General features: G+C 35.6%; 1 non-coding gene across 1 annotated transcript; it reads right to left on the minus strand.

Annotated features, from left to right (window-relative positions):
- Positions 1–202: 202 nt before the first annotated feature.
- LOC146899536 (small nucleolar RNA R71) lies at positions 203–309 on the minus strand. The gene has a single exon (XR_015024289.1). It is a non-coding gene; the product is annotated as a small nucleolar RNA R71 (small nucleolar RNA).
- Between the last annotated feature and the right edge of the window lie 14,009 nt (positions 310–14,318).

Raw genomic sequence — 14,318 nt, forward strand, 5'->3', positions numbered from 1 at the left:
CAATCTTCACATCTCTGTTTTCCTACGAATTAGTGGAACCATGAAGGAGAACCAAGAGGCCGTAAGACTTCATCTCTTTCCCTTTTCCTTAAGGGATAGAGCTAGCGCTTGGTTCCATTCCCTCGAAGTCGGTTCCATTACTTCATGGGATCAGATGAGGCAAGCATTCCTTGCCCGTTTCTTTCCACCATCTAAAACCGCTAAACTTAGAGACCAAATCACACGGTTCAATCAAAAAGATGGGGAATCTCTCTATGAGGCGTGGGAGCGTTTCAAAGAAATGCTAAGACTTTGTCCCCACCATGGCCTAGAGAAGTGGCTTATAGTCCACACTTTTTATAATGGCTTGTCTTATACCACTAAGATGTCTGTTGATGCAGCTGCAGGTGGAGCACTTATGAACAAAAACTACACGGAGGCGTATGCCCTAATTGAAGACATGGCTCAAAATCATTACAAATGGACCGACGAGAGAGCCATCTCTAGTTCTTCATCCTCCAAAAAGGAGGCAGGTATACACGAAGTCTCTAACTATGATCACCTTGCTTCTAAAATTGATACACTAACTGAAAAACTTGAAAAGTTCAATGTTAGTGCTATCAATTCTGCATCTACTCCTTCTTGTGAAATATGTGGTATAGCTGGTCATGCTGGTGTTGATTGCCAACTAGGTAGTGCTACTAATGGTGTTGAGCAAATGAATTATGCTCAATACAACCAAGGGATGCGACAAAATCAAAATTTTTATAAAAACCAAAATCTCTATGGACAAGTAGCACCACCCGGTTATGCAAACAACCAAAGATTCACTCAAAAATCCAATTTGGAAATTTTGTTGGAAAATTCTATTGCCAACCAAAACAAACAACTTCAAGAACTTAAAAACCAAACTGGATTTCTGAATGATTCTCTTTCCAAGCTCAATACCAAGGTTGACTCTATTGCTACTCACTCTAAAATGCTTGAAACTCAAATCGCTCAAATAGCCCAACAAGTGGCTACATCTTCCCAAACACCGGGAGTCTTTCCTGGTCAAACCGAAGCCAACCCCAAAGCCCAAGTTAATGTCATATCTTTTAGGGGTAGTAAGTTAGGCGAAACTTTTGCTAAGGTTAAAAACATTGGGAAAGAAAATGTCAAGCCCTTAGGTGATAAAGTTGTGATAAGAGAAGCTAAATCACTTGGAGAAAACAAAACTCCATCCCCCTTAAATCCTGATAAGCTTAAACTAGAGGGTAAATTTGAAAAATTTGTCAACATACTTAGGAAGATTTGCGTTAAACTTCCCTTTGCTGAAGCTTTGTCTAGGATGCCTCTATATGCAAAGTTTTTAAAGGAAATCTTTTCAAAGAAAAGGGCTATAGAGCATAATGAGACAATAGCCTTGGCTAAGGAAACTAGTGCAATCATCCAAGAAGCAACCCCTAAGCTTAGAGATCCAGGTAGCTTTGCCATACCATGTGAAATTGGGAATGAATCCATAAACAAAGCCTTATGTGACTTAGGAGCTAGTGTTAGTTTGCTGCCTTTGTCTCTTCTTAAAAGGATAGGGATAGGAGAGTTGAAACCTACCGAGATGGAATTAAAAATAGCTGATCGTTCTACCATGAAACTTGTAGGATTTGTCGAGGACATACCTGTTAAGATAGAGGGGATATACATCCCCACTGATTTTGTAGTCGTTGACATTGAAGAGGACGATGACGTCCCTATAATCCTAGGTAGACCGTTCCTCGCAACTGCAGGAGCCCTCATTGATGTTAAACTTGGTAGGATCGTCTTTCAAGTGAGTGATAAGATGGTAGGATTTGAGTTGGAAAACGTTATGAAAGGTCCCGCTCTTTACTCTTGTTGCATGCTTAACGATCATGTTGTGAAAGAACGTTTTATAGCGCCATCTACACAACATGATATCTTTGATCCATTCTAAGGACTCTTTCTAACCGTCAAGCTAATGACATTAAAAGAGCGCTTCGTGGGAGGCAACCCACGCATTTAATTGCTTTTGTTTTGTTTTTCTTTGTTTTAATTTGTTTTGTAGGTAATTGTCCAAGTATGATTCGAGAAAAATCAAGAAAATGAAAAATTTTGAAGTCCCTCTGACCAGAGTGTTGGCACGGCCCGTGCTGGATCTGGCACGGCCGTGCCAGTGTTTTTGAAGAAAAGAAGGTTGGGAGCCACAGAAAGTTGGCACGGCCCGTGCCAAGGTTGGCACGGCCGTGCCCGTGTTCTAGCCTTTTTAAACCTAATTTTTCTTCTTCTTCTCCATTCATTCTCAAACCACAAACCTCTCTCTACCTTCAAACTTCTCTCTAAACCTCCATAACCTTCAAACCTTCAAACCTCCATATCTCACTCAAATCTTCATCAATCTACTCCATTCTTTCACCAATCAATCACAAACTTCATCCAAAACAAAAATCACCAATCAAAAACAACTTTCATCCACCCAAACCCATAATTCACCAAAACCCTAATCCTTCAAAACCTAACCCAATCACAACAAAACCTCAACCAATCTCCATAACTAAACCCATAAACCTTACTTAAACATCCACCCCAACCCTAAACCAATCCTTTCCACCAAAAATCTTCCCAAACCCCAAACTTTCATACCAACCATAACCAAGGTCAAATGGCTTCAAGAAGAAGAAGTGGAAAGGAACCAGCAAGTTCTTCCGGTCCTCCCCCAAAGAAGCAAACACAAGTCAAGAATCATGGAATTCAGTTCAAAGACAACAAACAAAGGGACAGGTACAAAATTCTTACTTCTAAAACCTTACATCCCTCTAGATATCCTGATTCCTATGATTTGCAAGTGCTAGGGCTTAGAGATGATGTTTTTAGGTTGATAGGTAGGCTAGGTTGGACTGATATGCTAACACCTTTGAGGGGTTATGAGAATTTTACTTATGAATTTTTAAGCTCACTTGTTTTCACTAAAGATAAGTTGAATTTTGATAACCCTAACCATAGAGTTGTTTTCCGGTTAATGAACATTGATTATAATATGTCTCTTCAGCACTTTTGTGAAGCCTTAGGTTTTGTCAATGAGGGGTATATTCATGATCATTGGGATGATAGTCTGAAACCGGATAACTATGACCCAGCTGCCTTTTGGAACCGTATCACCGGCCTTGATAACTATGTCCCTAGAGCCAACAAAGCTAGCAACATTCACAACCCCGTACTTAGGTACCTTCAGAGGGTCATGGCTTGCACTATTTGGGGTAGAACCGAGCTAGGAAACACTAGAACCGATGAGTTGTTCATGTTATGGGCAATGCTCTATAACCACCCCGTCAACACTGGCTTTTATTTGATTGATTACCTAGACTTTGTAGCTACTAGACCAGCCGGTAGGGGAGACATAGTGGTGGGTGGCATCATTACATACATAGCTCGATGTTTTGGTGTGAGTGAGGATGAGGGGATCAAACCAATTGAGGGAAACAATAAGCTTAACCGGGAAACCCTCATTGCTATGAATTTCATTAAACATCGGCCACCACTCCATTACCAACTTAAGCTAAATGTGCCAATCATGTTTTTATTGCCTAACCCACCTCGGACTACTACCGAGGTGGAAGAAAATTGGTTGTATGTTGATGATGTGCAGGTTCTAGAACAACAAGATGATGAAGGAGAGGGTGCTAGCTTGCACCATGATGAAGGAGAAGGTGCTAACTTGCACCAAGAGGGGCACCATGGCCATGAAGCCGATGAGCTTAATGAAAATCAAAGTTGGACATGGATTCACAATGAAATCGAGAGGATGAGCACCGAGCAACAAAGGCAAGGTGTTGAGATCTCCGGCCTTCGCAATGAAGTTCAAAGGGGCAACCGTGTCAATGATGAAAATAATGAGATGCTCCGTCGGATGATGCAACACCTCCAACTTCAAGGTCCTCCTTACGGACCTCAATAAACAAATGTGAGCTTTCCTCTTCCTCTCTTCCCTTCTTCTTCTCCCTATCTCTCTCATTCTTCTACTCATCTCCTTCTTTCATCTTCTTCTACTCCTCCTTCTTCTTCTTCTTTTAATTTCTTTTTCTTTTGAATCATTGAGGACAATGCTTCCCCTAAGTGTGGGGGAGGCCTAATAAAGTGTCTAGAGTCGTAGTGTTCCCAAACTCCCTTGAACTTTATTCTTTTGTTTTGTTTTTATAGCAAGAGGCATGACTAAGTAGCTTGTTTTTAATGTAAATATGGCATAAAATTTTTGTTTTGTCTCTTCTCTAAAGGTCGCCTCTTGTACATGAAAATAGTTTCTTGTGTTTCTTGTGTTCTTGCTATACCCATATCATGTTTTATTGTGAAATTCTCCAATGAGAAAAGCACCCGGTTGCAATCCTTGAGTAAATGTATGAATAGGTATTTTAAGGAACACGTTCTATCTTTAGTGTTAACTTAGACCCTTTAAAGTCTTAAGAGTAAAAGTAGTATAAGTTTGTGTGGGAAAATTAATCAAATTGTTCTTAATTGTTATATTCTTATTAATTTGTTAATGTTAAATGGGGCGGGAGAATGGCACCAACATATGGGGGAAAGGACAATTACATCCTAACTTCCTAATTGTGGTGGTGACTCCTTAATTTGAACTTAAAGTGAAACAAATTCATCAATGCTAGGGGGAAAGGACAATTACATCCAAAAAGACTTCCTACGCGGAGATGAAACAAATAAATAATTTTGCAGCACTGCTTAGGGTGATTTTGAATCTAGGGGGAAAGGACAATTACATCCGAGAAGACTTCCTACGAGGATAGATAGCCCCTAAGCATCTGCAGCCCCTTTGTGCTTAATTGTTATATCTAATTTAATTTTAACTCAAATTCCCATCACTCTTATATGAAATGAAGAAAGGACTTTTCTCGGTTACTTTAGCACTAAGGATAGAACCTATTCCTCATAATATCTGTCTTATACACGAGCAAGAAAAGGGTTGGACTGCACACACACACTCACTTGAGACTTGATGTTGGGTAGAATAGGTTCATGAGAAGTGTTTGAAATTGAAATTAGTGTACTTGAGGCAAAACCTTTCTTTGAGACTTATGTTCTTAATATTGCCATAAATCAATCTTCGTTGCTGCTATGTTTGCTGCCTTTTGCTTGAGGACAAGCAAAGATTCAAGTGTGGGGGAGTTTGATGAGTCATAGATAGTATTAATTATTGCCTTATTTAGTTTAGTTTTATTTTAGATTTGATTTTATTTTATTGCATTTTATTTTAGTTTAGAATATTTTACTTCAAATTGTGTTTTATTTTATTTTAGGAATAAATATATGGTGGAAGGTGTCTTGGAGCAAAAGAAAGAGGACTGGAGCAAATACAGCGCAAGAATACGAAGATACGGGACAAAAATATGTTCCCACCAAGTCAGAAGCTTGGCACGGCCAGTGCCAACATGTGGCACGGCCGTGCCACCCTCCAGAGCCACTTTTGCTGCTTTTTCTTCAAGGCCAAGTTACCCTGTTGCAGCTTTACTCTTTTACCCTTTTAGTTGCTTAGTTTCTAAGTCGATTGTAAAGCTATAAATAGAGTAGCTCTCCACCATGAACAATCATCCTTTACTTTGTTTATTTCAAGTATTATTTTAATAAAAGTCTTTATTTTCCTTTTACTTTCCTTGCAATTTATTTTACCGTATTTCTCTCTTCTTCCTCCATGTCTACGATGAACATGAGTGAGTAGACATCTTAGTCTTAGGATTATTGGGGAGTCTAATGACTCAATCCTAAACAAAACATGTCTAAACCCTAATTTCTATGTAACCCTAATTTCTAATCTAGATTCACCGTCTTAACGTGGATTAACAATTATCAAACTGTGGAAGCGAAAGCGGAGGGTTTGATAATCGTTAATCCATCATCCCAAACATCAATTCATAAAGCGAGAACGGAGTCTTGATGTTGGAACAAGTGAATCTAGACAATAGTTGCAAAACAGTGAAATAGTCTTTGCAACTATTGAGACAAAGAGTAGTTTCAATCCTCTATGCATCTTCTAGTAATCATGTCAGTGAAATAGACTTGGTTGCTAGAAGTAAACTCTCACCGGACTTTCATCGGAAAGGTGAGGGGCTAAGGGAAACCGGTCTTTAGAAATTAGTGTGTAAACCATGAAATTAGAAGTTTAGGTTTTGTCTAGTGAAGGATTAGTTATTAAGATGAACCAATGATCCTAAGGCCCCTTTATTATTATTGTTTTTACCTTCAGCAATCAAACCCTTTATAATCAACTTTCTCTCCTCTAATCATTCATTAAAAGTTAATTAAATTGACCAACTCCCTAGCGGAACGATACTCTACTTACTACTATTACTTCGATAGGCCGTGCGCTTGCGGTTTGGCTTTATCAATAGGAAGAAGAAACAATGTGAAAGTAAAGTAGAGGAGACAAATTGAAAGAACATTAGGCAAAGCAACTAGGTTTACAATTGACAACATTATCAAATTGTCCCTAAAGTGACTTATTGATGCAGGTGAGCTAAATCTCTTATATACATTTTAATTGATCACTTACATGCCATGTTGATGTTCAATTATGGTTCACATATGCATCTTTGAACAATCATAATCTATTTCGTAGAAGTTGTTTCCATGGCGGGCATGGCGGACAATTGATGTCGACGACCATACTTCGTAACCTCGCTGACAAGCTTTACGAGAAGCGCAAAATGTTGCTCATGAGGTTTAGTTCTATCTCACTCTCTATTTCATCATGAGTTTTTTAATTTGTTTTTACTGTTATTGCAGTTTGTTTGTTTTCATTAATGTCGCATTTCGCCGAAATTGCAAGAGCGTGTGTGGCTTCAACTAGATTCTTATCTGATGCATTATGTTATTTAATTTCTTTCTATATTAGCCTTATTCTCTTCATATTATAAGTACTTTAGTTTTCAAAACTCAGGTTATACGAAGTAAAATAAAATTGTAACCAAATGCTTATGCTTATTAGATATAAATATGAAGAAATTGAATCGGAGTATAGTCTGTCTCGATGAACCTTTAAATATTTTGCTTATATCAGACCTGTTAAATATTGTAGCAAACTCATTACTTGAATCTAACAAGACAAGAGGATCATGCTTGATCTTTTAGCTCCATAAGAGATGTAGCTTGCAAAAAAAACTTAGTTCAAGTGGTAGTATAAGTTAATAATAAGAAAGAGATTGGGGTAATTTCTGTCACTGTTGTCAGTAAGTAGATGCTTTAATATTTTTCTTCTATTCTTTTGTTATTACTAAGATTGAAGTAGATGATATGTTTACAGTGGATGCCAAAGTACGAATGCGTTGTTGCACAATGAATATGGTAAAGAATATTAACAGATTTAATTCTATAAATACAGTTTCTGATAAAGAAAAGGTCAAATGCATCTAAAGGTCCTTTAATTTTTTCGTTTTTCCCAAAATGGTCCTTTAAGTTTCAAAAGTCCCAAACAAGTCCTTTTAGTTTTTGAATCGTTTATGGTCCTTTTAGTTGATGTTTTTGCAATGCTTTCTTTTGGATTATGGTTAATTGTTGTCTATTGTTAGTTGTTGTCTATTTTTAATGAAGATGATGAGTCATGTATGTCATGTATATCAACCTAAAAAGGTCCCCTAAACTTGGTGAAAATAGGTGATAGGATTCATTTGAGATAATCCATCATAAGTTACTTTGAGAAATTTTAGATCTTTTAGAACAGTACAAGTATCTTATTCATTTGATATTTGGCTGTAATTGATTCATTTGTTTCTAATGTATTTTGTCTGAATCATGCTTTCACAGATGTTGCACTATGGGAATGTATATGACATAACAGATACGACTTATAAGTAGCTCTTGAGGCTTAAGTGGTGTGCCTATCATGTCGAGTACCGTCCTGATGAGGTTTGTGTGATAAGAACTATTTCTTTTTGTGTTTCGTTTGACTCAAGCTGTGTTTTTTTGTTGAGTCTATAGTAGTCAGATTTTATGTCAAGTAAGTTATATGTGATGTTGTGCAAGGTTTGTAAAAGCAATAAGATTATCAATTGAAATGATAGGATTTCTGCTAGAGGATAATAGTTATAAAACAAAAGTGATTTTTGCTGTTTAAGTTGGCATTTTAAATCATATTCGAGCAATAATTTGATGTTAATTTGCTATGTACATGACTAATCCATGATTTAGTTTCATTCATTTTCTTCTTAGTTATTGATTTTTTTTTATAAGATGCTTCTTAGTTATTGAATTAGTTGTAAAGAATTTGACACTAATTATGTAGTAATTCTTTTTAGATTCTAAGTGGCTGGTATGTATTTGGGAGATGGGGACATTGTGGCAGTGATTCTCTCCATCTCTCTCTCTCTCTCTCTCTCTCTCTCTCTCTCTCTCTCTCTCTCTCTCTCTCTCTCTCTCTCTCTCTCTCTCTCTCTCTCTCTCTCTCTCTTCATTTTTTTTCCTGATCTTTTCAAGATTTGCTGCAAAACCCAAATTAACAACTCATCTAAAAAGGAGGTGGTGGATATATCAGCATTAGTATTCTGTTTCTGCTGCAGCTTTTGATTTTCTGCTAGCTGCCTATGTCCCTGTGCAGGTTTCGGTTCTAAATAGCTGCTGGGTTGTAGGTCTTTTTTGGGGTTTTCCGGTCTGTTGGTGACCTTTGTATAGTTGTTTTTCTATCTGCGGGTTGTCGTGCTTCTTGGACACTCTGGACGTGAATAAAATCTTGGACACTCTCGATGTAAACATGAAATTTAAGTTGCTCCAAAATATTATGTATTCTTCTTTTCGGGAAAATTGTTCAAATGTACAAAAATTGGCAATGTTGATTGAGGAATAAGACAAAGAGTACCTCATTTGTTCATTTGTTTGGATTGTTTATTCGTCCTATCCATTTGTTTTTAACTATTGTTTTTCTTCAATGGTAAGTTGAAATATTTTAGTTTTGTTGCCAATGTAACTTGAGTCAAAAATTACTTACTTTTTGGAAGCAAAAATCGTGAAAAAACCACACATTCCAAACTTTGTGATTCTTATCAAAGTTGACTTATTTGGAGGTGTTTGCTGTTGATATATATATATATATATATATATATATATATATATATATATATATATATATATATATATATGTTGGAGTAACTTTTAGTTCATTTATTTTCCTATAAGTATAAGTTTATTGTCTTACAAGTCAAATAAAACATGTAAAGTAGATAACATGTTAAATACTTAAAAAAAAGTAGTTAAATAGATGAAAAATAAATGATGTTAAATATATCACCAATAAGAGTAACTTCTAGGAAAAATAACATGTTAAATTAGAACAAAAAAAATGTTAAATAGATGTAAATACTCCACCGTTCCTAATTATAAGTTTCCGTTGAAAAAAAGTTATGATTCTAAGTTTTATTTTTTTTAAAGTTGTGATTCTAAGTTTTTTTTAGTTTTCCCCCTAAGTACACGCTTAACATTTTTAAATTTTAAATTAGTATTTTATTTCAAGAAAGTATTGGATTATTGATCTTTAATTGATAAAAAAAGTAGTGTTCTTCCATAAAGAAGTATCTTCATAACAAAGAAATTCATAAAAATTGGGTTATCAAAAAGCATGTGAAGAAAAAATTTGTAGAAAAATATGCATAGTAACTAATAGTAGTAGTATTGATCAGTTGACATTGATTCTCTAATAGGATCTAAAGGTGTTATAAGTTATAGTTAGCTGTGATTAGCCTTTCGAAAGGAATTGATAGCTCAATATGTTTTTTGTCTGGTGTGTACAATGTGGTCATGAGCCTTTTGTGAGCCAAACTTCGGCGTCCTATATCCTCATCCTCTCCTCAATGTCTGGCATAAGTTGTGCTTTCTAAATCTTGGTTGTGCTATGTAGACATTCTTTTTCAATAAGAACCATGTGGTGAATTTAATTGTATTAAGCTTGTCATACCCTAATTTTGGACCTAAAAATACTTACTCAAAATGTTTTCTCATCTCTGAGATGGGTCTTTGACTCTTGAGAGATTGCAATTTACTGTTGTTTTACTCTGACATTTTGCTCTGCCTTATCTGAAATTTACTGCTTTTTGATACTCTGCTTTATCTGAAATTTACTGCTTTTACTTGAAAATGTTTTCAACTGTAATTTTGTCTGTTTTCTTGCATTTCAAACCATCCAAAAGGTTTTCTTGCATTCCGAGTTATTTGAAATCGTCTTTGATTAACTCCAAATTTCTTCAATGTTATTTGCAAAAATCATGAAAAAGAGTATTTTAGTCATTTCCTGCATTCAAACTCATTTTAGTCCCTGTAAATTGTCTCTGAGTTTTTTCAATTTGTTTGTATAAATTCTTGCTTTAATTCCATGTTAAAAACCTTTTCAAAAATTGCACTTGAGTCATTTTGAGTCAATTTAGTCCCTAAGGGCATTTTGGTCATTTCACACAAAATTTTGGCAGAGAGGTTACTTTAAAGTACCTCATTTTTGTAATTGGTTCATTTTAGTCCTTTTGATTGATTTTAAAATTTTGTTTCACTTTACTTTCATTTCATTTTACCAATTTTAATTCATTTTAGTTTTATCTTTATTTTCCTTTTACATTTCAGTCCTCAAGTTTTTAAAATTTGTTTTTGGTCCTTTGCTACTTAATTACAATCCAGTCCTTTAAAACTTTTGTTATTTGCAAGTTGGTCCTTGTAGTTCACATTTTTTGCAGGAAGGTCCTTTTTAAGTCCAAGCTCAAGGCCGAAGCCAGGTGTCAAGTCCTGATTGGCTCACAGATCCAAGTGTCAGTCTATAAAAAGGGAACAGTTAATGCACAGTGCCAAGGAACGATCCATTACACGCCACATCACAACAAACACTTCCCAACTTTCTCTCTCTGATCTCAAGGATCAAAACTCAACAACTTTCCAGAATTCATCAAGAACATGATGAAGTTCATGAAGAACTTCATCCCCAAATCATAAACCCTAACTTTCCAGAACTCGATTCCACACCAATTCCTCACAAATTCGCATCAATTTCACCACAAACAAACTCAATCCAACAACTATTTCATCAAACCGGTTCAAATTTACAGAGATTCTCAGAGATTCTATGAAGAATCTTCATCATTGAATCGGTACCTTCGCAATTCCAGCGTAAATTCATCACAAATTGTGACGAATCCAACGCGATCACGAAGGATTTAATACGACAGAGAAGAAGAGGGATCGAATTCGAATTGAATCGGAGAAGAAGAGGAACGAGTTCACCGATTTATTTTCGGTTTGCAACAACGACGAAGCGTTCACTAGAAGATCAGAGAAGATTCAAGAAGTTTTCCTTCGTCTTCTCCTTCGAATCTCCGAATTAAATCACAGGTAAACACGTAAACCTTATCAGTTTCCTCTTTAAAACATCAACGAAGCTAGATCGGAGTAGATCGGTGGTTTCTGGAAAACATCTTCGAAAAAGATTCAAAACCTAAATTTTTTTGAAAACCGTAAGATTCAAACCCCGATCTACTCCGTTTTAGTCACAGTTTCACAAAAATAACCTCAAAACCACAAAGAGGAGAAAGAAACGAGAAGAATCGTGTAAAAAAACTTTGAAAAAGGGTTCAGAAAGATTCCGGTACGGTGGCGCCACTGGCGAACCGCCGTACGGGAGATTTCTCCGATCATCTTCTCCGATCTATCTCCGACGGTCTGGTTTTAGAGAGAAGTGAGATCTTCTCTCACTAGGTTTGGTGTAGAGAGAGAAAGAAGAAGGAGAAATGAACTGGACCGGTGCCTCTATGCTTATATAGACGCCTGAACCGGTCCGGTTCACTTCTGGTTCATCTTTCCTCCATCCTAAGCCGTCTGATCTAAGCTCTCACACGTGTACGATTCAGATCTGTCCTTCCTGTGTATCTGCTTTGCCTTACCATGCACCTGTTGCTTTATGACCCTTGGATCTAGGTTTAGATGGAATTGGATCAATCCAACGCCTCTGAGGCGTTTAGATAGTCCAAATCCATCAAAGACTTTGGGCCTGGGCTCTTTTTTACTGTATTTTCGATTTTTATTGTTTTTCTTGCTATATTACACACTGTTTGTGATTTTCATACTCCTGCCATGCCTAAAACCTTTTGAAAAATTCCAAAATAATTCATAAGTGTTTCTTGTTAATTTTGTGACCTTTTTGTGGTAATTTTGTACTGGAAAAATTGATAAAAAATGATGTGATATTTTCCTTGCTTATTTGTGAAATTTCATGTTAAAATCTTGTGAAAATTTGCATAATCTTGAGTCCAATTCTTGATATATGTTTGTGACTTGTGATGTGTGAATTTGTGATGAAATTACTACTGTTTTGATGTGTTTTTACTGTATGTGAATATGTTGTGGTTAGTTACTTGTTTTACAAGTCTTGTTTGTGAATGAATAATGTAGGATATGTCTAAACTCACTTTAAAATGCGTAGTATGTCGCATGCCTTTGATCCTCTTTGCAAAAAACTGAATTAATGATTTTGAGAATTTGTTGGGATATGAGGATTATAAGTCATGTGTAAACCTTGCATTTTGTGGTGTAATTTTAGGCATATTTTTGCATTTGTTTTACTTGCTTTTTGTGTTAATTTTCTCACTTTTGCTATATTGTTTTTACTTGCGTTATTTTCCATGATATATCTTGTTCTACTAACCATTTTATCTCATGTGTCATATAAGCATTCCGTACTTCATCTCACTCCTTCACTTTTATTTTCTTGCATTTATTTTGTTATGCGAGATTAACTTCTCGCAAGGATAGTAGTGTGTATCTAGGCCAATGATGTAAAAGGACAATGGACAATAACTATGTACACCGACACATGCACGGACACATGCACACACATCACGTGTATGGTATATGTATGCTTTAGATGTATGGCTAGGAAATTTGAAACTTAGGCAAAAACTTCATTTTCCAAAAAATGTGAACAATCTCACTTGAAAATTTTTCTCAAAAAATAGGAGTCAAAACTCCTCCCTTTTCCCTTTGTTTTCTTAAATAAAAGTCTTAATGAATTTTAACCATACTTAGACCATTTTCATAAATAACTAATCACACCCCACTATTTTCCAAATCTTATGCCCTTGAGGCCTCTTATCTCCATTCTTCATAATTCCATTTTTTTTTAAAATTAAAATCGAACAACGAAATCAACAAACTCTTTTTTGGAAGTGAACTACGATTGGTTTTGATCCCTTAAAAGGGTACGTAGGCAAGGAGCCAACACTCCTCCAAATCGAATAAAACAAAAATCCAAACACATTCTTCTCCCTCCAATTCTTAACCTAGCAAACCTTTAGGTATGAATAACATTTTCAATAAATAGCGTGTAAAAGTAAAGCATTAGGTGTAGAAAGTAAAGACGGTTCCTATAGAATACTATAGTCGTTATGGGTGTCTAACACCTTCCTATAGCGAAAACAACTCCCAAACCTCGATTCTCAAGGGTTTTTTCCTCATTTTGCCCTTCCCAAGGAAAAATGGAGATATCAAAGGTTAAAAAGGTCCAAGCCTAATCAATGTTTGACACCTGAAAAACCAAGATAAAACAAAGTTGTTGTCATTCTTTTCTAATTTGAAATCAATGTTATATTAGGTGCTTAACCAAATATTTTATTGTTCTACAATAAACCAAATTTGCTTTTAGGCTATGATGTAAGTTTGTGTCCATCACACACACAAATGAAATTCAAAGTTTGTTTTAATTTTAATTTTATCGTTTTGTATAGGATTGTTTGAAAAATATGAATACTCCATCAACCAAGTCAAGTGGAAAGAGAAGAGAAAAGGGAATATAAGTCACACCAATTGATGATGGTAGAACACAAAGATGTCTAAGATTGTGTTGTAAATGAGCATAGTGAATGAGTCTTGATACTCTCCATAATTCTTTTTTTTATGATGATTGTTCTAATGTATTGTCTTCCACCTCTATTTTCTATTCTCATTGCAAACGTAAATGGCATATGATAGTGTTTCATAAATCAAACAATTGAGTTCAAATGGTTAATAAGTTCCATAAATAATGAATTGTTCGATTCTAGGAGGACAATTCTTAATTAAACTTTACTTACTTTCCGATCGAACTACAAATTACCAGATTCCACTTTCTCTCTAAACCAGAGGGTTATTACAAAAAAAAATGATATAGTTTCATCATTTAAAAAAAATCTATTCTCCTTAAAAAAACTAAATATCAATTGTTCAAAATATACTACAGTTTTAAATTCTAAAAGACATATGCAACGCACGGGTCGGCGTTCTAGTTTATTATTAAATATATCTTTTAGTTTGAGAAACCCTAAACCACTCCATCAAATGTCAAT

Source organism: Medicago sativa, chromosome 8, assembly GCF_051527215.1.
Source record: "Medicago sativa cultivar Bolivia chromosome 8, Bolivia_mono, whole genome shotgun sequence".
NCBI lineage: Eukaryota > Viridiplantae > Streptophyta > Magnoliopsida > Fabales > Fabaceae > Medicago > Medicago sativa.